Raw genomic sequence first — 22,580 nt, forward strand, 5'->3', positions numbered from 1 at the left:
AAAATCTAAATTAATTACAATTAATTAACTTCCCACCCTTTATCCTAATAAACCCCACAATCCCCACCTTAAATTAAAACTAAAAAAACTGTTAAAATAATGTATTTACAATTAAATAACTAATAGTATTTAACAACTAATTATAAATGTATTAAAATTAATTTACTCCACACCCTTTACCTCTAATAAACCCTAAACCCACATGAAAAAATGTAATGAATCAATAAAGATAATTAATTATCAATTCATTAATTAAATTTACTTTCAACTAAATATTAATTAATTAAAAATAAATTATTTCCCACCCTTTACCCATTATAAACCCAAAACCCACACCAGAAAAATGTAATTAAACAATTAACATAATGAATTATCAATTAATGGATTGAATTTAATTATCAACTAATTATTAACTAATTACAAATACATTACTTCCCACTCTTTACACCCATAATCCTCACAACCAGCACCTAAAATAAATTACACAATTACCATAATTATTATCAATAAATTAATTCCTATTAATTAACAACTAATTATTAATTAATTTAACAAAATTACTTCCCACTTTTTACTCCTATAAACACCACAACCCACACATAAAATGTACCCCAAAAATGGTTAAAGGAACAATTAACACTATTAAATATCAATAAAATAAATAATATGAAATGAAAGATAAATATTAATATTTTTTTAATAAATTACTTCCTACCCTATTCTCCTATAAACCCACAACCCGCTATGGAACTAAAAAACATAATTAAATTAAATGTAATAACTACTAAGAATTTAACACATATATTAAAACACAAACAATACTTATATAAACAAATTACATCACATACATTTAAAATATATAGGCTAAAATACATAACACTAATTAAAAACCGATATTTTAAACAACTATATTTTTGCAAATGCTAATAATGACTTCTATATTTTAAATGTTGTTATTACATACCTTAAAATCTATATTCTTGTCCCTAATATTCTTGCTCACAATATTTCCAACTCAATAATTGTGTCAATCGATATTACTGACTCGATATTTTATCTGAATACCTCAGCTAACCCTCTGAATATTTGGAAGTGGTGTCCATGAACAGAAATGTGTCTGGATGCTGGAAGAGACATTAAATACCAGGGATTGTCGCTGGTATCTAGTGACCTCAGCCGCATGGTCATCAAGGAGCCACATGCGCCCAAAATCACCTACCTAGAGTTGCCTTGACTTAACTGTTCAGCCCAGGGCTATATTCAACCAGAAAAGCTACGCCTGAGCTCCAAGGCGAGCCCTGATCTGGTGAACAGTTCTGCAACTTCCATTAGCAGAATCTGTATTCAATCTACTGTGATACGTCTCCAAACAAGGTACATACGCATTTTTTGGAGAACCCTGCTCCATGGGGAAATTATTTGAAAAGTCACGCACTAAGATTTAAGTCTTGGTAAATCACTCATAAACAGCAAAAATAAAATTTATTGATGAACTTTCAATGTGCTGTTTCCATTTTTGCCAACAAACCCGATTCCCACAGAAGACTCACGATTTCTAAAGCTAATAAGAATGGCTTTATATAGCTGTCTCCTGCCTAAAGTTTGCCTCTCTGTTTTAATGTTAGTCAATAAAGAAAATAAATTACCTCATTTTTCTTTTCAATATCTCTCTATTTCCTGTTTCATGATGTAAGTGTTTTGTCCAACATTGTGACTCTGGTTTACTGGAATACATTTTAGTAGTAAGCATGGTAGGTGTCTTTAAGCAACTTCTTTGTCCTTATCCTTCCCTTCTACCATCTCTTTACCATCATCAATTTCGCCTCCAATCTTCTTTCACTCACCTTCTACCTTTGCTCTTTGACTTATTTCTACCCCCACTGACTTTGGAACTGTTACTCCCTCTTCTCACATGTTCTCTTTTTCTCTTTCAACTTTCCCCTTACAATTTCCTGTCCCTTTCACCCTTCCTTCTCTTTCATTTTCTCTTTCATGCTGATGTCACTTCCAGTGATCTAACATAGTGCAAAGGTTATGCCTTACAGCCCCACCCACCCTATTTGGAAGTTGGTTTTCTGTCAGAGTAATCACCTTTGGGAACATTGCATCTTTCCCAAGAATCTTTCCTTACTCCTCTCGTGTTTTCCCATGTTTCCTCTAGCCCCTCACACTTTCATTTGTGTGTCATCCCTCATCTCTTTGAGGCGGGTGTGGCCGTTTTTCTAAATGTAAAATTTCAGGAGGCAAATCATTTTTGATTGCTAATGATTTTTATGATGAATATAGTTGTAACTGATACATTATTTAAGTTGCACTCGATACAATTTAAATTAGGTGTTTAAAAGTGTATTTATTAATGTAGTTTAGCGGTGCCACATTTCTGCAGAGATACCATTTTATTAATATGGATGCTGTTTTAAGTGTTCTGTTTATCTAGCTCCTGCTCCTTACCCCTCCCAATCGATATCCCTCTGCGTGTCTCTCTCCCCACAGTCTTCCCAGAGCATAGGACACTGACTCATTTGGTTATTTTCCTTAGAAAGGAAAGCATGTATTATGAATGAAACTCCTTTTGTGTACTGAATATAGCATTTCTCTTTTTTCACTAGGGTCTCTGTCCATTCCACTTATGATTTTGCTGCTTTTAGGACTTGGAGTAACTCTGATTTCTGACTATGTACTCTGCATCTGTGCCTTCATGGCAAATATTTAGCATTTCTCTGAAATTTGTAATAAAACCCTTAAACTTTTTATTGATCTAGAACTCGGGTACTGAGTGGGCTCAGACCCTATTTTATAACTCTGCTAGCCTAATGTTGAGTCTGATGTTCAGGAGGGTGGTGTCTTTTATCGCAAAATCAAGGGTGCAAGAACAGAACAATCTTCTGGGGTAACTAAATTTTGGGGCACAGTAGAACAGTGGTGTTTTGCTCCCACACGGATTTAAGGTGGCACAAGATGCAGCAGCAAGGACAACATGAGATATTGTTAACGCATTTGCCTAAACAAAAAAACAACTTTCCCTTATTTTTCTTGAAAATATATCAGATTTCGTAGTTTTATTAATATTGATAAAAACGTGATAATAACAATAATGATAAAACGAAGACACATTTATAGATCACATCACAAGCTCCATTCCCTCTTACTAATAGGCGTTATTTAAAACTAGCTCATTCACATTCAGAAGGATAGAAACTGTGTTGGACCTGCCAAAAGTTGAAGTTGTGGGCTAACTCAGGCTCCGACTGGGACAAAAAGAAGGCCTGACAAAACTTTTTTGCTCCAATTAGCGAATCAAATGGCTGAAAAGTGACCCACATTTGCAAACAGGGCAGCTTAAACTTGCACAGACATGGTGTGAAGGTGTTTTGCAAGGTATGCGTCTGCATGCCTGTGTGCTTGGTTGCACATGTTTATGGTACTATCAGGGAAATTAACAGTAAGGTTAGGCCTATCAGACCATAAAACAGGCCCAGCCGCACGCTGAACTGTCAGACCAGTCTTTGTGGCACTGCCTGATTCCCCTACAGGCCAGTCTGACCCTGCCTGGACAGATCTCCGAGACGTGTGACCTTTCCACTGAACAACGTACATCTTGATCTGGGGTTGGGGACATAGCTACTGTGGTTACTAGGCACAGAGAAGTTGTCATCAAAACATGAGCATCACAAAAGGATGGATTCAGGTGTCAGGCCAAATCTGTGTGACCTGGTCGGGGGAAGACCACTAGAGGTCACCTGCTTCCAGGTGGACAGACAAATAGTAGGTGAAGGTTCGAGGCTTGAACTGGCGTGTTTTCTATAGGAAATAGCGCATGAATTGCTGAAAATCCTTCCAGCAAAGGAGTCCGGTAAGAAACGCGCGTGGCTGTATAATCGCATTTTCAACTAGGAAAAAACCCTGAATTTAAGATTCTACTCCCACGCAATGAAGCCTACATCCTTGCGACCTTGACCCTACGTTCTAGCTTTAGATTTCACAGTTTTCACATTTTCTCAGCTTTAACTGGTTCCAAATGTTTAAAAAGAACTCTCTGTTTTTACAATGTAAATTGCTCTTATAATTAATTGTACTGACAAAGTCGCACGTAAGGAATCGCGTGGCTGCCAAAATGAAGTATTTCCCCGCTTATTAAATCCTCCTTTTTTGGCGTGTGGATGTGGACTGTGGGTTATCGTTGCATTCCATCGCAGCACGCGCATTCACCCTGCGGTGGGGTCGGTCATCTATAGGGGACGCGAACTTTACAAATGACGCTCATGGTATATTTTCGTGCGTGCCTGTGGAGCTCCCACACGCAGTTCTCAACAACCCTCCTCCTGGGCTCTGAGTGTTTGGCACGGGAGTCTGTTTACTTGAAGTCCGTAAACTTTGACCCTTGGCTGTATTTGTTATTGAAGGAAGCTGGCCCGTTACACAGAGCGCGCGACAAGCTAGATTTTCCCATGGAGCCAGGTGGTGGGCTATGCTCATGCTACCGACCTAGGAAGGAAGAAGCCTTGATCGGCCCCACCTTAGACTTGAAGCAGCAAGCTTTACAGGAGCTTCACAGTAAATATAGATCTGTAGACCAGTGGTCGAAGTTCATTTAAAGAAAACGTACAAGAACTGTGATCTTGAGTGCAATGCGGAAGGGAGGTGGGGGGGCGGGAATCAAAGGCGTGGCTAGAAAAACATATTTGGTAACTATTTTCTTGGTCTACTAACTGCATGTTGACCACATACCTTGAATTAAAATACGTTGCAGGTTAAACAAATCAGTGATAGATGCAGGATTTTACTTTGTGAAACCTCTTTTGGTTAATGAATCACCTCAGAGATCTGTGTGTAACCAGAGAGCCCCGTAACTGAATTCTTGTTGGTGCAGGGGGAATAGTCGTGTGTTTTTAGTGTCATGAGATCCAAGCTTGTGATAAAAAGCACCTTGAATATGTGTCATAATTTTAAACCTACTTCAGACACAGTATAAGATAGGCCGCAACATAGATTTAGTTTTAAGACAAAAAAATGTGCTTCCAAAATATCGATCTGAATAATGTACCTATTGTAGTGACCCAGAGTCACAGTCAGCAGTCTAGTGTTTCTTGTATGCCCTACACTAAACACCCACCCACCACTGATGTCACTGGTCAGGTGACACAGTTCTAATAAAAGAGGCCGAGCGCACGTGATCTGGGCCAGTTGTACCATGTAGCCGACTGTGTCTGCGTCAGTCCTTATGCAGCATGAGGGCCCCCATCATTACATTGGCGACGAGGCGGGCGGACGCTAGCCACGCGTGCCGCAGACAAAAGGAAACTCCCCGGAAAGAAGAAGGGAAGTGCCCATGTGCAAGGCACCCCTCCGGGGAAGCGGCGCCGGCCGAGGAGAGGCCCGAGGGGCGTGTGCAGTGCCCCGGGCCTAGACACTCAGGAAGAGGTGACCGGGAGCCCACCCCGCACCTCCATGCCTAGCGTGAGCCTCCCGGCGCAACGTGAAGGTGCAGCGGACCGACCAGAGCCCACCTGTGCCAGCCGCAACTGAGCGCCACGTGGAGGCGCGGCAAGAAGTGCCCGGGAGTGAGCGGACCGACCGGAGCCCACCCGCGTCGGCCGCCAGTGAGGCCCCACCGTGTGGTGACTGAAGCGGAGCCCACCCGCGGATCAAGAGTGGCCGTTGGCCGAAGGTAGGCCCATGCCGTGACCAGCACCGAAAGCGGAGCCCACCCGCAACGGTCACAACAGTGCAAATGGCGGACGCCTTCTAGCGCCGCCGAAAACACAGAGCGGAGCCTACCCGCTATGAACATTAAAGCTGCCCCAACAGTGCGCAATGAAGCAAGGCCAGCGGAGCCCACCCACGGCCTGCTAGGAGCGTCCTCTGTCCCTGCCGCGCAGCGTGCATGAGTGGAGGCTGCGGCGGCGGGGTGAATAAACTTCACCGGGGAGCATATGGAAAACTGCCGGGCCCTGCCCCAAAGTCAGCGGGAGGCCATCCCGTTTTCCCCGAGGTGCCCGCAGCGTGGGAAGAGCTGCCGGACGCCGAATAGTTGAAGCGGAGCCCACCCGCGATGAACTGAACCGTCAGCGGAGCCCACCCGCAATAAACACACAGTAAAGCGGAGCCCACCCGCTATCAGTGAACACTGCCACAAGTTTAAAGTAGCCGGAGGGTGCCACCCCGCACGGCTACAGCGCCGCGGGAGGAAAAGAAACTGCCGCCTGCTCCGCCTCCACCACTCTGAAATAAACAGAAGAGGACTTACCAGAAGGAGGTGGTGTCCTGTCCCTGGGGTCCGGTGATCAGCAGTAGATCCACCCTCCTGTGCAGCCCGGGGAAAGCCAACTCAGGAAAAGGAAACAACACGGGAAGAAGGTAGCTGCAAGGCAAGCTGCCACTGAATCAAAGCTAAGTGCAACACTGCCATCTAGTGGTCAGATGCTGGAACTTCAGCCAGGGGAAAGGTAATAGAAACAAGCCCGCGACAAGGCAAAGACTCAGAGGAAGCATAGGGCTGGAGTGACAGCTGCAGGTAGCTGAAGGACAGTGCAAGGACGCGCCAGCGTGGTGTCAGGCCACCACGCAACTGCCAAGGATCAAGAGACACTGCACAACAATGCACCAGCGGCGCAGGGACACCACACACACACACACACGCAGCAAGTGAGTGCAGAGCAGTTCAAGCGGCGGCGCGCGAATGCGCCAGAAACGCAGAAACACGCCACGAGGCGCAAGGACTCGCCAGGAGTGCAAGAACTCCACACCCGCACAACAGGACAGCGCAGCACTGCGCCAGGAGTGCCAGAAGTCAGGAGCGCTCAGTGACGCTGCCCAGCGACACACCAACGCCACAGAAAAGCATTGCGCAGGACAGCGCAAGGAGTGAAGGAACCCCACACCCGCACGACAGGACCGCGCAGCACCGCGCCGGAACGTGCCAGGAGCACCAGAAATCAGGAGCGCCAGAGTGACGCTGCACAGCGACACGCCAATTCCACAGAACAGCACTGCACAAGAACGCGCAAGGAGTGAAGGAACTCCACACCTCAGGACCGAACAGCACTGTGCTGGAACGCGCAAGGAGTGAAGGAACTCCACACCTCAGGACCGAACAGCACTGCGCTGGAACGCGCAAGGAGTGAAGGAACTCCACACCTCAGGACCGAACAGCACTTAGCTGGAACGTGCAAGGAGTGAAGGAACTCCACACCTCAGGACCGAACAGCAGTGCGCAGGAATGCGCACGGAGTGAAGGAACTCCACGCCACCACGACTGAGTGACGCAGGAATCGCGTCCTCGGAGACCTGTCAGTAGGTCAAAGCGAAGTTGACGTGCCAGAAAGTCACCGCCAGACGTGGACCAGTCGGATGGCCGCCCGAAAAGGAAGGAAGAAGCTGACCAGGCAGATGGTCGCCCGAAAAGGAAAGAAGATGCGGACCAGTCAGTTGGTCGCCCGAAAGGAAAGGAAGAAGCTGACCAGTCAGTTGGTCGCCCGAAAGGAAAGAAAGAAGCTGACCAGTCAGATGGTCGCCCGGAAAGAAAAGGAGATTATGACCAGTCAGATGGTCGCCCGGAAAGAAAAGGAGAAGATGACCAGTCAGATGTTCGCCCGGAAAGAAAAGGAGAAGATGACCAGTCAGATGGTCACCCGGAAAGAAAAGGAGAAGATGACCTGCCAAAAGGTCACGACTGCGAAGACTTGCCAGAAAGTCAAAGCTAAAGTAACTGAATGTTCTGACATGAAGACGGACGTGAAGTTCAAGAAGAGGTCCATGGATGGGACCCAGAAGAGGTCTGATAACACCGACCCGAAGTAAAGGAGGAGCGACAGGAAGAAAGGTGCGATGCCTGGTTTTGGTCATCGGAAGAAGAGAAGGCGTGTCCTAAGGGTAGGACGCAACCAGGGAGACACGTGTGGAGTGCACGCCACACAGAGATGGCCTGGGTGGTTGAAGAAAAGAAAAAGGACCGACCAAGTTGCGAAAGGAAGGGAGGAGAAGAAGGGAAGCGAGTGCCACGGTGCCACTAGAAGATCACAAGAAGAGAAGAGGCGTGACCAGCCAACTCACACAAACATCAGGAGAGGATGGCGACATGCACCAGAACACCAAAGTGCAGTGGAGAACAAGGCCTGGCAGGAACACCGGCGGCATAAGTCAAAGATATCCATCTACAAGCCATCCACCCATGTGGCAATCGCAGAAGAGGGCAAGTTTGGACTGTTTGACAACAATCTACCTTTGGGGTTGAGCGGAAGATTGGATGGCGAGAGTGCTCACACATCCGGCTGAGGAACTGACCACTCCACACCAACCCGTGGCAGCCCAAGAAGCAAAGGCCTCAAGGGACTCTGGTGGCAGCAAGTCCCGCAAGAGAGACAGATCCACAATGGTGCGTCTGCAAGACCCACTGAGAGGAAAGCTTCGCGTGCAAGAAAAGTGTCAACAGCGTAACCTTCAGGGGGAACTAGGACACAACGGTGAAGATCAAGGAGCGCCCCGCTCACGGCCCGAAGGCTATGGTGGAGCATCATGACCGAAAACACCAGTCCAGTGGAAGCCTGGCAAAGAGGTCCTCCCGGACATCTTGTGAGAGAGGAATACCGGCGAGAGGGGCATCCTAGTGAGAGGGATGTATGCACCTACTCCTTTCATCTGCCCAGAAATACTTTGAAGCCTGTCCGAGCACCACCAAGGACCAGGACTGAAGAGGAGAACCGAGAAGACAAACAATACTCGGTTCACGTCACCCTTCTATCTAGCTACCAACTGTCACCAGTGGTATGAAGCAAAGACAAGACAAAGGACAACGTCCAGGCGGCGCAGACAGAAGATAGGACCCGCCAAACAACGGCAAACCATGCCACAGTGACTCATGAGTCCTGGATGCAGCAACTACATCATCTGCGACCTGCAATCCACCAAAGAGACTCACTTCAAATTATAGTGTCCAGTGTTATATTGTATGTACATTTTCTTTCCCACAGGTTGAACTTTGTCGTGGGGTTTGCAAACTGCACTTTTTCTCCCACAGGTTGGACTTTCTTTTGTTTTCATTTTCCCCCAAGTTTGGGAGGGATGTAGTGACCCAGAGTCACAGTCAGGGGTCTAGTTTTTCTTGTATGCCCTACACTAAACACCCACCCACCACTGATGTCACTGGTCAGGTGACACAGTTCTAATAAAAGAGGCCGAGTGCACGTGCTCTGGGCCAGTTGTACCATGTAGCCCACTGTGTCTGCGTCAGTCCTTTTGCAGCATGAGGGCCGAGGGCCCCCATCATTACACCTAGTGCAAACATTTTATATGACTGTCCAGTAAAAGCAGGCATTCCACAGCTCACCTTACATTACCTCCCAAAAAGAATACTTTTCAAGTGACTCAATCAATTAAAACCAATACCGGCTTCAAAGTAACCTTTACATTTGCAGATTAAGCAAATGCACGCATTTACATGTCTTTCAGGCAGCAGACACCCTGACCAGAAGGCTTGTTTCTTGTTCAGCTGTCTGTCCCTCCTCGACTTCGCAGCACAGGAGATTCTGTCCTCTCTACGTCAGCTGAGGCATCATAAATCCTAGAATTAACCAGGATGGGTGCTTTTAAGTAGGGGAACTGTTTTTCAAAAAATTAAAAACATATGGGCACGTCCTGCCCCTCAGATCCTGCCCACTTCGACCTCTGCTGTTGACTAGGGCCGGACTGGGAACCAAATCGGGCCCTGGCGAAGAGCTCAGCTGGCCCCCCTGGGAGCGGTTGAGGTGTTTGCCAGGGTCGGTTTTGGCCTATTTTGTTACAGGGGCCGATTTTGCAGCTATGCTGCAAAAATGTCCCTGTAACAAAAGCAGCCACCAGGGGCCCAAAATCGGCCCTACCCTAGCAGCCCACCGGGAAAACGCACAGTGCTCGCTACTGCCAGTCCAGCTCTGACAGTATATTAAGTCCTTCCCTTCTTCATCTACGCGTTAGAGATGGGCAGAATAATCCAAGAGCATGTGGGCATAAGATTATTTAACACCCATGAGATTTAACACCTATGAGACTAGTACTTTGGCACCAGCTGGTATAAGTGCGCTTTATAAATACTACCCTATCCTATCCTAAACAGGCAGAAGCATGTTGGCTCTATGGACAGGGACCTAAGGCAGGCCGCTGCAGCCCCTGGGCCTCAGGGAGGGCAGGGGGTACTCTCCAAAGGGACCCATTCATCCCATGGTCTATACATTTCTGGGCACCTCACTGTTGTGTAGGTGTTGAAAGTATGTGCATGTGGGGTTGTCACGGCTGGCCTTGTACACTCTAAGGCCGTAAGAAATTAACACTACACGGTAGTCTTGGTTGGTGCTCTACTAGCAACGTCCTCGAGCCCATTTATTTTATAGCCCTGTCCCTACGTCATGGGTCGTGACTGTCGGGACTGATATGGAAGGGGTTACCCACAGAACCCCTGCAGGGGAAGGGGACATGGGCTGACCCTGCTTCCTGAAACACAACATTTCTCCTTTGCCAACAATAGATACCAGAACCTATATAGAATGCAATAACTTGGGAAAAAAAAGAAAATTGAAAGAAAGAGAGAGAGAGAGAGAGAAAACTATAAAAGCAAAGAACAAACACCAAACACGTTTTACCATCCTGGCCCAAAATGAAATGATTCTTCCAGTCTTTATAACATTTTTTTTTTTTTTTTTTAGTGTATCTTATATAGCGCATTACATTACACAATTCTTCAGTTTGGAGGACCTCACAGGATGGGGGCGGAGATGGTACCTTCTAGTCCTTTGACGACTCACGTAATTTCTCCTCTCGTCAGAATCATCAGTCCCTGATACAGGACAGAGACCAGGGGAGCCAGGTGATCGTATGTCCGGGACACAACTTCTTTCTCTCTCAGACAACGCAGGTGCCACCCCAGGCGGTGTGGATTGAGCAAAACTGCCATGGGCAACCACTCGTCTTCTATAGACTCCTCAATCTCCGATCTCACAGAAGGGTGGGTTAGTGATCCACTCCCAGTAGTTTGGTATCGCTTGAAGAATGACACATTTCTAGTGATGATTTCTCCCGCCTGTTGGGCTGTGATCATGGTTCCTTTTACCACCTGCACCCTCCTTGGACGGAGCTCAAAAGGAAGCGTTAATTTCCCTCAGGGATGTCTATTCTTTACCATCACTTGGTCACCAACACCAATGTAACTAGGTCTAGCTCCAGCCGCGACCGCTGCAGGTAAGAGCAGTGAGGCCAGGTGAGGGGGGATTTCCAGAGACGACCGGATCACCGAAATAATATCGAGGGACAAAATATCGACTTGCAAAAATATCGTGGACAAAATATCGACAGTCAAAATATCGAGTTTGTATCTACAAACAGGTAAGTACAAAAATATCGAGTACAAAATATCGTTTACAATATTATATTTGTAAAAAATATCGACTTTATTAAAAACAGTGTTAAATTGAATTAATATTCAATTTTAATTACTAAAATATACTTAAAAATACTTAAATTAACTTATAATAATTAAATAATAAATACAATTAATAAAAAATAATTTTTTACAATCATATTTGTTAAAACATATATATATAGTAACATACTATAATTAAATAAGATACTATTATATTACCGTACAATATCAGAAGTTTAAAAAATACTATTCCCACTCCAAAGAGTGCAAGCGTAGGGAAAGCGTTGGATAGCGTAGGGGTTAAAATTACTATTCCAACTCCAGTGGGTGCAACAGTAGGGAAAGCGTTGGATAGCGTAGGGGTTAAAATTACTATTCCAACTCCAGTGGATGCAACAGTAGGGAAAGCGTTGGATAGTGTAGGGGTTAAAATTACTATTCCAACTCCAGTGGGTGCAACAGTAGGGAAAGTGTTGGATAGCGTAGGGGTTAAAATTACTATTCCCACTCCAGTGGGTGCAACAGTAGGGAAAGCGTTGGATAGCGTAGGGGTTAAAATTACTATTCCAACTCCAGTGGGTGCAACAGTAGGTAAAGCGTTGGATAGCGTAGGGGTTAAAATTACTATTCCAACTCCAGTGGGTGCAACAGTAGGGAAAGCGTTGGATAGCGTAGGGGTTAAAATTACTATTCCCACTCCAGTGGGTGCAACAGTAGGGAAAGCGTTGGATAGCGTAGGGGTTAAAATTACTATTCCAACTCCAGTGGGTGCAACAGTAGGGAAAGCGTTGGATAGCGTAGGGGTTAAAATTACTATTCCCACTCCAGTGGGTGCAACAGTAGGGAAAGTGTTGGATAGCGTAGGGGTTAAAATTACTATTCCCACTCCAGTGGGTGCAACAGTAGGGAAAGCGTTGGAAAGCGTAGTTGTAATAAAAGCGTAGTTGTAATAATTAAATTTGTAAAAATCACATATTAACAAATTAATCAATTAATATAAAATTATTAACAATTACTATTTAATTAATTAACACATATAAATTAATTATCAATTATTTACTAATTACTATCAATAAATATATTAACATATTTAATTATTATTAATTAAATTACTTCCCACCCTATTCCCCTATAATCCCACAACCCGCTTCTGCATTAAATTAGTAAAATTTACATATTTACCAATTAATAAATTAGGATGAATTAATTTGCAATTACTATTAAATTAAATAACACGTATAAGTTAATTTATAATTAATTTTAAATTAATATCAATTAATTAATTTACATATTTAATTAATTATAATTAAATTACTTCCCACCCTATTCCCCTATAAACCCACAACCCGCTACAGAATTACATTACGCAATTATTATAAAAACAAAATTCTTTTATTATAATTATTTATAACATTAATATACACTTTTCACACATATTATGACATAAAAATACACTATAAAATATTATATATTATTAAAAATTCGATATTTTTGCTATCTATATTTTATACAGTCGATATTACTTCACTTACCTTAAAAACGATATTTTTGTAGTCGATATTATGTCCAGTCGATATTTTGTCCAGTCTATATTTAAAAGTCGATATTATGTCCAGTCGATATTTTGGAGTCGATATTTTGTCTGTGCACCGAGACGACCACAAGGGAAAATTAATCATTTATTTAATTTTCTTTCGTGGTCGTCTCTCGAATCCCCCTTCACCTGGCCCCACCTTTCTTACCTGCAGCGGCCGCAGCTGGCTAACTCTGCAAGTTCTGGACATGTGTTCATTCTTTGATCGACGCTGCTGTAACTGGTCAGCAGCGTTTTCCTGCAGTCTTGATGTTTTTTCCATTTGAGGGAAAACATCACCCATGGTGTGATTCATGCACAGAGAGCGCGGACTGACTTGAGTGGTGGATGGGGAGTCAGACGATATTCCTTTACAAAAGCATAGAGGGCACAGTCCACATTCTGTCTACTGGCCCTGGCAATTCTGAGCACCTTATTGAGGATATACATAAAAGGGCTCTGCCTCTCCATTGGCCTGAGGCCATCGTGGTGTAATCTTTCTGTGGCCAACACTTCAGGACGGTAGGTATTCCATTACTTCTTGACTGGAGAAGGGAGGGCCGGTATCAGTACGCAGTTCTTTGAGAATTCCATGAGTGCCCATGATCTTTTCAAGATGAGGTGTAGTCTGGTTGGCAGTGGTGGTTTCTGTTACCTCCACCTCACAGTATTTTGAAAACTCTTCAATGACCACCAGCATGTGTCGGCCATCCGGGAGCCTGCTAAAGTCTGCACTGACTCTCTGCCAGGGAAAAGGCGGGATGTCTTCTGTGATAATAGGTGCTGGCGGGTCTGCTGGTCCATTCACTTGACATAGTGTATTTAGGTTAGGTAACCACACCTTGCACCTCAAACGAGATCTTGTTTTGACAACTCCTTAGTGGGCCACATGCCCACCTGCTGTTCCAACACCCTCAGAGTGATGAGACTCGACCCTGCCAGGAAACAAACTTCAGGGGAGACAGACAGTTCCTCACAAAAGTTGTGCAGGGAGGCAAATGTCTGTCTGGTGTTGTCCATGCTTTAGGAGGCCTTGTCGTGAGCTCTCAACCACCAGGTGAACATATTCCTCGACTTCCTCTGCGTCCAGCTCCTCACTCATCGTAGCGGGCCGGGCATGCCTTGATAAATAGTCCACAGGATTCTGGGTCCCTGGACGGAAGACCACTGAAAAGTGATACTCCTGCAACTGGAGAATCCATATTTCGATGTGGGGTGGAGGCTTTGAGGAAGACCCTAGGAACAATGGGATCAAAGGTTTGTGGTCTGTGTGGACTATGAATGGTTGACCTTATAGATACAAATGAAAATGCCGGCACCCCCAATGCACAACAATGGCTTCCTTTTCAATATGGGAGTAGCGTTGCTCCGTTTCTGTTAGTGCATAGCTGGCATAAGCCACCGGAGCCTAACCGCCACTGTATACTGTGCATTTTTAAAACTTATTATTTGTGCAATTTGCTACCTCTTAAAATACTCTGTGTTCTTCGCCGCATTTCACCCCCCAGCCGATCAGGCGCTGAATTGCCACTTGTACCAGGAGGCTGCCGCAATAACATTGCGGCCATCTTAGGTCAGGTACGCTGGGTGGCGGTCTAGTTGGGGGAATACCGCTCGGCAATTCCTACATAAGCAGTGGAAAAGCGCTGCTCGCCAGTCCTAGATACTCCTTAGGCTGTAGCCGGGAGCTCTGTAGTGCTTGCGATTAATACTTGCATTCTGATTCTGTGTATCGTGTATTTTAAAAATTATTCTTTGAGCAACTTGCTAACTTTTTAATACCGTGTGTTTAAACATTAGAATTGGAAACGCGCAGCTCACCAGTCCTAGTTACTCCTGAGGCGGTTGCCGGGTGCTCTGTAGTGCAGTTGATTTAATAATTGCATTTAGAAACTGTATACTGTGCATTTTTATAACTTATTATTTGTGCAATTTGTTACCTCTTAAAATACTCTGTGTTCTTCGCCGCATTTCACCCCTCAGACGATCAGGCGCTGAGTTGCCACTTGTACCAGGAGGCTGCCGCACTAACATAGCAGCCATCTTAGGTCAGGTACGCAGGGTGGCGGTCTAGTTGGGGGAATCGCGCTCGGCAATTCCTACATAAGCAGACGGGCATGCCTCCGCGCAGCGGACGTGCCGAACTAGCGCCGAAGGAGCGCCTAAGGAAAGCCCGTCTGCGCCCGTCCGCGACCGGACGTGGCTAGAGGCGCAGATCCCTGATTGACCTAAAGTAAAAACGGGCTCATTACCTCGCTTAACCTACACAGCAGATGACCTGCTTGCCATTAGAGAGAAACTGACTCTTTCCCAACTCTATTCCCCTAGCTGTCATAACATTTTTCCACAGGCTTTAGAGGGACCGCTGCATGTAGACTCTGTGCCTTTCAAAGTAACTTATATCTTTCATCTACCCCGCGGCTAGACTTCAAAGATTTTTCCCCGTAGAAGGACGTGCACACATTTTATGCAATGTACGCTCACTGGTAAAGCACCCATATGAAATCTGGGATATGATCACCACACATGCACCAGAAATTTGTTTCTTGACGGAAATGTGGTTGAACTCGGGAAATCATTCGGCCATTAACATTGCCATACCCGAGAACTATAAATTTATTCATTTAGATCGCATTGGGAAAACAGGAGGCGGAATAGCTATCGCCTTCAAAAACCACTTAAATATCTCGTGGATTGCCACTAAGATGCAGGAAAACCTTGAGATAGGTATTTTTAGGCTGACTGTTTCTCCCACAGAGAGCTGCTTGGGAGCCCTGGTATACCGTCCTCCGGGCTCCTCTACTGATTCGATTGATACACTAATTGAATTTATAGCTATCCACGCCCTAGCATCTAAACAATTCCTTATGGTAGGGGATTTCAATCTTCACTGTGAGATGAAATCTAACACAGAAACCACCAAGTTTCTAAACGAGTTAGAACACCTTGGACTCACACAAAGGGTGTCAGGACCCACTCATCAGGCAGGGCATACTTTGGACCTTGTCCTTTCAAATGTGGAACAGCTCAAATGTGACCCACCTTGGCCACTTACATGGTCTGACCATCATATGGTTAAATTTGAAATCACGAACACCCCATCTCACCCCGACCCCCAAAAGTCAAAAAGGAAGTCAGATCTTCGTAGACCCTGGCATAAATTGTCACATCCAAGTTTTACTCCCATATTCCAGACGGAGGTACTAGCCCAGCCGGCAGACCCAGACCCTGAGGTGAATAAAATGCTGGTCACCTTCAATAAAGTCCTAACAAAAGCACTTGATGAAACCATCCCAGTTAGTAGACATTTGAGGCCCCCTAAGAATCGCGCATCGGCCCCTTAGTATACGCCGGAATTACGCCAGGAAAAACTTCCTGTAAGCAAATGGAGAGACTTTGGCGAGCAAATAAGTGCTCTGCAAGCAAACAAAAATTCAAAACTGTACTTTCAAACTACCATCGTCGCCTTAAAACCACCAGGCGACAGTTCATCCTTAATCAAATTGAGAGCACTGATAATTCAACCAAAACCCTTTTTAACATAGTTAAAGACTTCATCTCCCCCGAAGTCTGAAAGAAATCCCCGGTTGAATCACAGGAACTGTGTGATGATTTGTCCACTTTTTTCAAGAAAAAATTTCGCTATCTACTCCAAATTCCCTCAGATTAATGTCCCTGACCCCCCCGAGCCGTCTTAAACCCCCCAACACAACTAGTCCCTTTGGGCCCACGGCGCGCCCTGCCCGTTGTTTGGACCACTTTGCCCCGATTACATTGAGCGAAGTGACCCAGGCGCTAAAAAAGGCCAAATCGGGTTCTCCAGATTACCCTTGCCCTCCAAAATACATGTCAGCTCTGGCCCAATGCTGTGCCCCGATAATTCAGAACATTTTTAATCTCTCTCTATTAACAGGAGAGATTCCCGGTCCATGGAAGGAAGCTTTTGTTAGACCCATCCTGAAGAAACCTGCGGCAAACCCCAATGAGTTGGGCAACTACCGGCCAATCTCTCTTCTGCCACTGCTGGCTAAAATTCTGGAGTCCAACGTTAACAAACAACTGAGTAGCTATCTGGAAGCTAATGACATTCTGGCCTCCAGCCAGTCAGGCTTTCGCGCGGGTTTCAGTACTGAAACCGCCCTCCTGGCAGTTACAGACTCCCTCAGATTGACAGTGGATGCTGGAGGCTCGGCCATTCTGGTCCTTCTTGATCTCTCCGCAGCATTTGACACGGTGTCGCATGCCAGGCTAGCGGAGAGGTTAAGATCCTATGGCATTCAAGGCCTTGCCCTGAAGTGGCTTATAAATTTCCTAACAGATAGAACCCAGACAGTCACTCTCGGCCCTTTTAAATCAAAGAAAACAACGCTGGATAAGGGTGTCCCCCAGGGCTCCTGCCTCAGTCCAACACTTTTTAATGTTTATCTCGCCCCCTTGGCTGAGGTAGTGGAAGCCCACTGCTTTGAGACAGTCTCTTATGCTGAGGACACCCAGCTGTTGTTCAAGATTGGCCCTAATCCAGAAGTGGACAGGCTCCGCTTCATATCAGGAATGCTTGCTATATCCGAATGGATGTCCCTACATTTCCTCCAATTGAATCGGGGAAAAACGGAGGTAAGGCTGCTGGGAAAAGCAACCAACAGCTGGAACAACGAATGGTGGCCACAGATATTGGGAGTGCCCCCGGTCCCCAAGGAACATGTAAGGAATTTAGGAGTGCAGTTGGATCACGCACTCTCCATGCGTGATCATGTGTCTGCCACAGTGAGCTCCTGTTATTATAATCTTCGCCTCCTCAGTAAAATCTTCCCATACATTCCCACTAACCACCGCAGAACACTCATCCATGCAATGGTTACCAGTCGCATGGATTATGGGAATGCACTTCTTGCGGAGGTGGGTTCCACCCTCCTGAAAAAATTACAGGTTATACAAAACACTGCTGCAAGAATGATTCTCAACATGTCGGCAGGCACCCCTTCCTTGCCGCTGTTAAAATCACTTCACTGGCTTCCAGTTAAGAAACGCTCTTTCTTTAAAATTGGCTGCCTATCCTTTAAAGCACTGAAGGGTCAAGGCCCTCTGTACTTACAATTGAAGCTAAAAAGGTACGCGCCAAGTCGTCAGCTTACATCCTCAACGGCCGGGCTTCTCGAGGTCCCTCGCATTCGACTACAAAGAACTGGAGGAATGGCGTTCTCCTTGCTGGCCCCAAAGTACTGGAATACTTTACCCCAATCCATAAGGGAACTCCCCAGTTACTCCGCTTTCAGGAAGCATCTTAAAGCCTTTCTTTTTTAATCTGGGTACCCTCTGCTTCTGGAATAGTTAGGGCTGTATCATTGGGACTGCGCCGAGATGCCCCAGGGTGAGTTGTGCGCATTATAAATGAATATAATATAACATAACATTTCACTGTTTCTGCAATAACACGCCCCCATGCCTGTAGGGCTGGCATAAACAGACAGTTCAGATTCCTTTGCCGGATTAAAGTATGCCAAAATTGAATCCGTCAACATTGCCAGTTTCATAGCTTCGAAAGGTTTCTCCTGGTCCGGTCCCCAGTTCCAACTGGTGTTAGACTTGTTCAGCTCCCTGAGAGGGGCAGTGAGGTCTGTAAGATTCCGGATAAAACGGCCGCAGTAGGTCACCATCCCAAGAAAACTCCTCACGCCAGACTGTGGTGGGGGCCAGGGCAACCTGAATATCTTGAGCCATGGCTGGATCAGCTGACACTTCTTCTTGAGTAAACCGGTATCCTTTAGTCGTCACTGACATTGATGACACCCTCTAGCCCAGCAAGGACACTCCTGATAGTGTCCTGGAACACCTCAGTGGCGCTGGAGATGCCAAAACTAAGGTGCTTGTACCTCCTCAAACCTACATGGGTGGAGAAGGTGGTGAGGGCTTTGGATTCAGGGTCCAGAAGCAGTTGATGATATCCTGCTTGCAAGTCCATTTTTGAAAACCATCAAGACCCACTCACTTCTGACATGATGTCATCCACTGTCGGTGTCAGGTGCTGCTCGTGCTTGATCACCATGTTGGGAAGGCGCATGCCCACACAGATTCGAACTTCCCCACGTTGACACAACAATTGTGGACACCCATGGGGTTGGGCCGGTCACCGTTTCGATGATATCTGCCTGTTCCAGTTTCAACAACTCCTCTTCCAATTTTGGTCTTAGGTGGAATGCCACGCATTGATGTTTCAGGGCCACCGGTTGAATCTGTGCAGACGTATTAGACGGTCTTTAAGGCAGTCTATGCGCTCAAATTATCCATACTTTCTTGGTGTATGCGGAGGGCAAATGCAATGAGCTGAAGGCATTCCGCCATTCGACAGCTTAAAGGCATCATGCTGCCTCCTTTGGGAATGTAAACCTTGGTGCGAACGGAGTGAGACTCATGGGCGATTTCCGTTGTGAATACCCGGCCAATGGGAGGGCAAAGGTTGATCCATAGGCAAATACTTTGGTAGTGATGGGCCTAAGGGTAGGCTGTGCCGTTAGGGTAAGTAGCATGAACTGGGCCATAATGTTTATGGAGGTTCCAGTATCAATCCGTGCCTGCACCTGGTGGCCACCCAGGAGTATGGTACATTTCGGGATGTGCTTTCGAGGGTATCCTTCCGGTTGCAAATCATGGATCAATTGGACAGCACCTTCGACGTCATCGTCATCCATGTCACCCTCATCCACGGGTACGTCTGATGCAACCAGGGCATTAACCAGCCTGGGGCTTCTGGCCCCTCAAGGGTGCTGACGAACTACATACTTTTGCAAAGTCATTTAGTGTGTTGCATGTTGAACATCGCTTGCCTTGCGCAGGGCATGTTCTTTGGTGGGTACGAACCTGCGTATCCGTAGCACGTGCTGATGTTGTTTTATTACGTGTCTTTCTCTTGTCTGGGGTCTTAACCCCATTGGCGATTACTGGTTCCGTCTTGACCTGTTGCTGTGATGCAGCCTCCATGTGTGCTGCTCGCACCTTGGACAGTTCCTTTGACCTACCCATGGTCAACATGTCCACTGTGGATATTCCCAGGACCTGAAGAATGTTCTCTCATAGTCTGGACGAGGAACAGCTTTGAATGAACAGGGCTCTGATCTCGTCGTTTTCGTCAGGCAGGGTACAGGTGCTTGCTAGCTCTATAAGGCAGGTGTAGAAAACATCCACTGATTCCTCAGGTAGCTGTATGGCCTGACGCAGTAGAAACCATTAATAGTCAGGATTTGCCAGTGGCTCGAAATGGGCAGTTAGGGCAACTTCAACGTGTCATACGTGTGAGGGAGACCTCCTTCTGCAATTGACTTTCCTAGTTTGTGTATGGCTGGCCCACTCAGGCGTAGGAGCATAGAGCGGCATCTCTCATTGTCAATGTCTTTGGCCATGAAGTAGGTTTCGGGATGCTCCACCCAATCCATCCATTTTGCTGCCTACGCAGATATGGGGGGCATCACTTTAAAATGGTTCCACCGGGGGTATAGCTGACTTGGTGAATGCACCAGTAGACGAGTATATGGGCTATGAAGGAAACAAATGGCACAGGTAGCGACTTTGTGAGAAGCTGGCTGGTATATGATGTCCACTAATGTAAGTGGGCACCTTGCACCACTCCAGACAACCTTTATGGTGATTTAAGAGGTCTCAGACAACCTTAGAAAGCCATCCAAGTGGTAGCTGTGGAGAGCAGCCTTCAGGCTTAGTCTCCGCAGAAACTGGAGTCTGACCCAATGGAGGACTTCAGTAAAGTGCCGCTGCTAGAAGAGGAGAAAGTATCCGGAGGAATCCCAACATGGATTCTTGATGAGGAGTACCGGAAAGGAGAGGGGACCAGTCTATGTCACTCAGGGGTGGCCAGGAGACTTGGAAGATGAATACCATCTGAAGTCCGGTGCTTTAGGAAGGATGACGGTGATCTTGACTCTGTTGCTGCGAGGACCAGGCGATGCTGAGGACAACCAGGGCTCAGATGTGAGCTATCCCACAAAGGATGTTGAGTGCTGAGGGGTTGGTGTCCGGCAGGAGCTCCAACAAGCCTTGGCAAATGCAACCCACACAGGAAATCAAGAAGGTACACGGTTGGGGCTAGCAAGGTCCTTGAGACTTACCACAAGCAGGGGAGTCAGGGCAGGCCCGAGCACTCAGGGAAGCACAAGGAAAACAAAGGCGACCCTCAAATAGACCCACAGGCCGGAAGCAGTGGAGTCACAAGAGGACCCCGAGCAGCTCACCAACAGGAGCAGGCCACGATGCCCACAAGGCGGTGTGGCTGAAAGAAGTTACCAGAGGTTGGGGCTACTTGGAATCCAATGCACTTGTCGCAAAGTTGCCAACAAGCATATGCACTTGCAAAAGCACGAGGTGCTCAGGGGTTGGGTTAATGCAGCCCCCACGAGGGATTTTGACCTCAAACTCAGTGAGAGGACAACTAGGGCCTCGAGAGACGTAGATAACTGCCACCTGTGTTGATGAACCCTTCAGAGTACTCAGGAGCTTGGGATCAGCAGACCGGTCAGCAGTGTTGAAGTGCCCTTAATGCAGGGAGTGACTCCTTCACTTCAAGGGAGATTATCTTCAAGTGCCTTGGATGCTCCACAAGTCCTGCACGGATCCTGTATGGTGCACAGGCACAGATGATGCAGCAGACTGAAAGGGAGATGAAGTCAGGCCCAAACGTCCAGAGTGTCCAAACGGTAGAAGTGCGGTGGTTTCAGTTCTGAATCTAGTCCACGACGAATCTAGGGACCTACACCCACGTAAGTCCTTGAGTACCCTAAGGAAAGGGTTCAAAAGATTCATGGGACCATTCCAGGGGAGGGTCTGGACAGGGGGTAAGTTACTCCCATGTTCTTTGTCCAGTTTCGTGCCGGAGCAAACGGCTCCCAGGACTGGTTTGAACTGGACTATGCACATGGACTTCAAATGTGCCCCTCATGCAGACTTTCAGGTGCTGGCAAGTGCACCCAATGAACCCTAATACATTAAATCCTGTCTGGGAGGTGATGGCACCTCCCTGTGACAGGATGCCTATTTTTCTGCCTTTGCCTGCTCGAGCTTGGCTCAGCAGCAGGAGGGCAGAAATGTGTCTCTGGTCGGCAGCAACCATTTTGTGCTGTCCGGGACTAGAAAGCTGGTACCGGTAGTACCGGGAGCCTAACGGAGGGCTCTACCGGTGTTTTGAATCATACCTCCAACACTGTTTATGGTGTGGGGGTATGATTCCAACATGTTTGATATCAAACATGATAGGATTTGTTGCAGCCGTTTTCGAGATGGTCATCGTGCAGTCACGCGCTGCCCCTCTATACAGTATATGGCTACTTCACTGACAACCCGGGAGAATGGGCTTCGTAGGCTGCAGGGGTGTCCTGCTCATGCGGGCGCACATTCTCACTTAGAAGCAAGCACCCTGCCCTCAGGATTGTAAAAGCCTGCTAGAGGGGTGTGTGGAAAATTAATACGGTTTGGTAAACATTATCTGCGCCATCTTGCCTTTTCCCCCGATGCCACACTTTTTGTCGTGCACACCCGCCATTTTAGGTACCTTGGTCAGAACCACCCTCTGCACGCCACTGACCCCCAGCACGGCTCTTCGCCCTCACAAGCACCCCC

Source organism: Lissotriton vulgaris, chromosome 9 (assembly GCF_964263255.1).
Source record: "Lissotriton vulgaris chromosome 9, aLisVul1.2, whole genome shotgun sequence".
In the NCBI taxonomy this organism is placed as follows: domain Eukaryota; kingdom Metazoa; phylum Chordata; class Amphibia; order Caudata; family Salamandridae; genus Lissotriton; species Lissotriton vulgaris.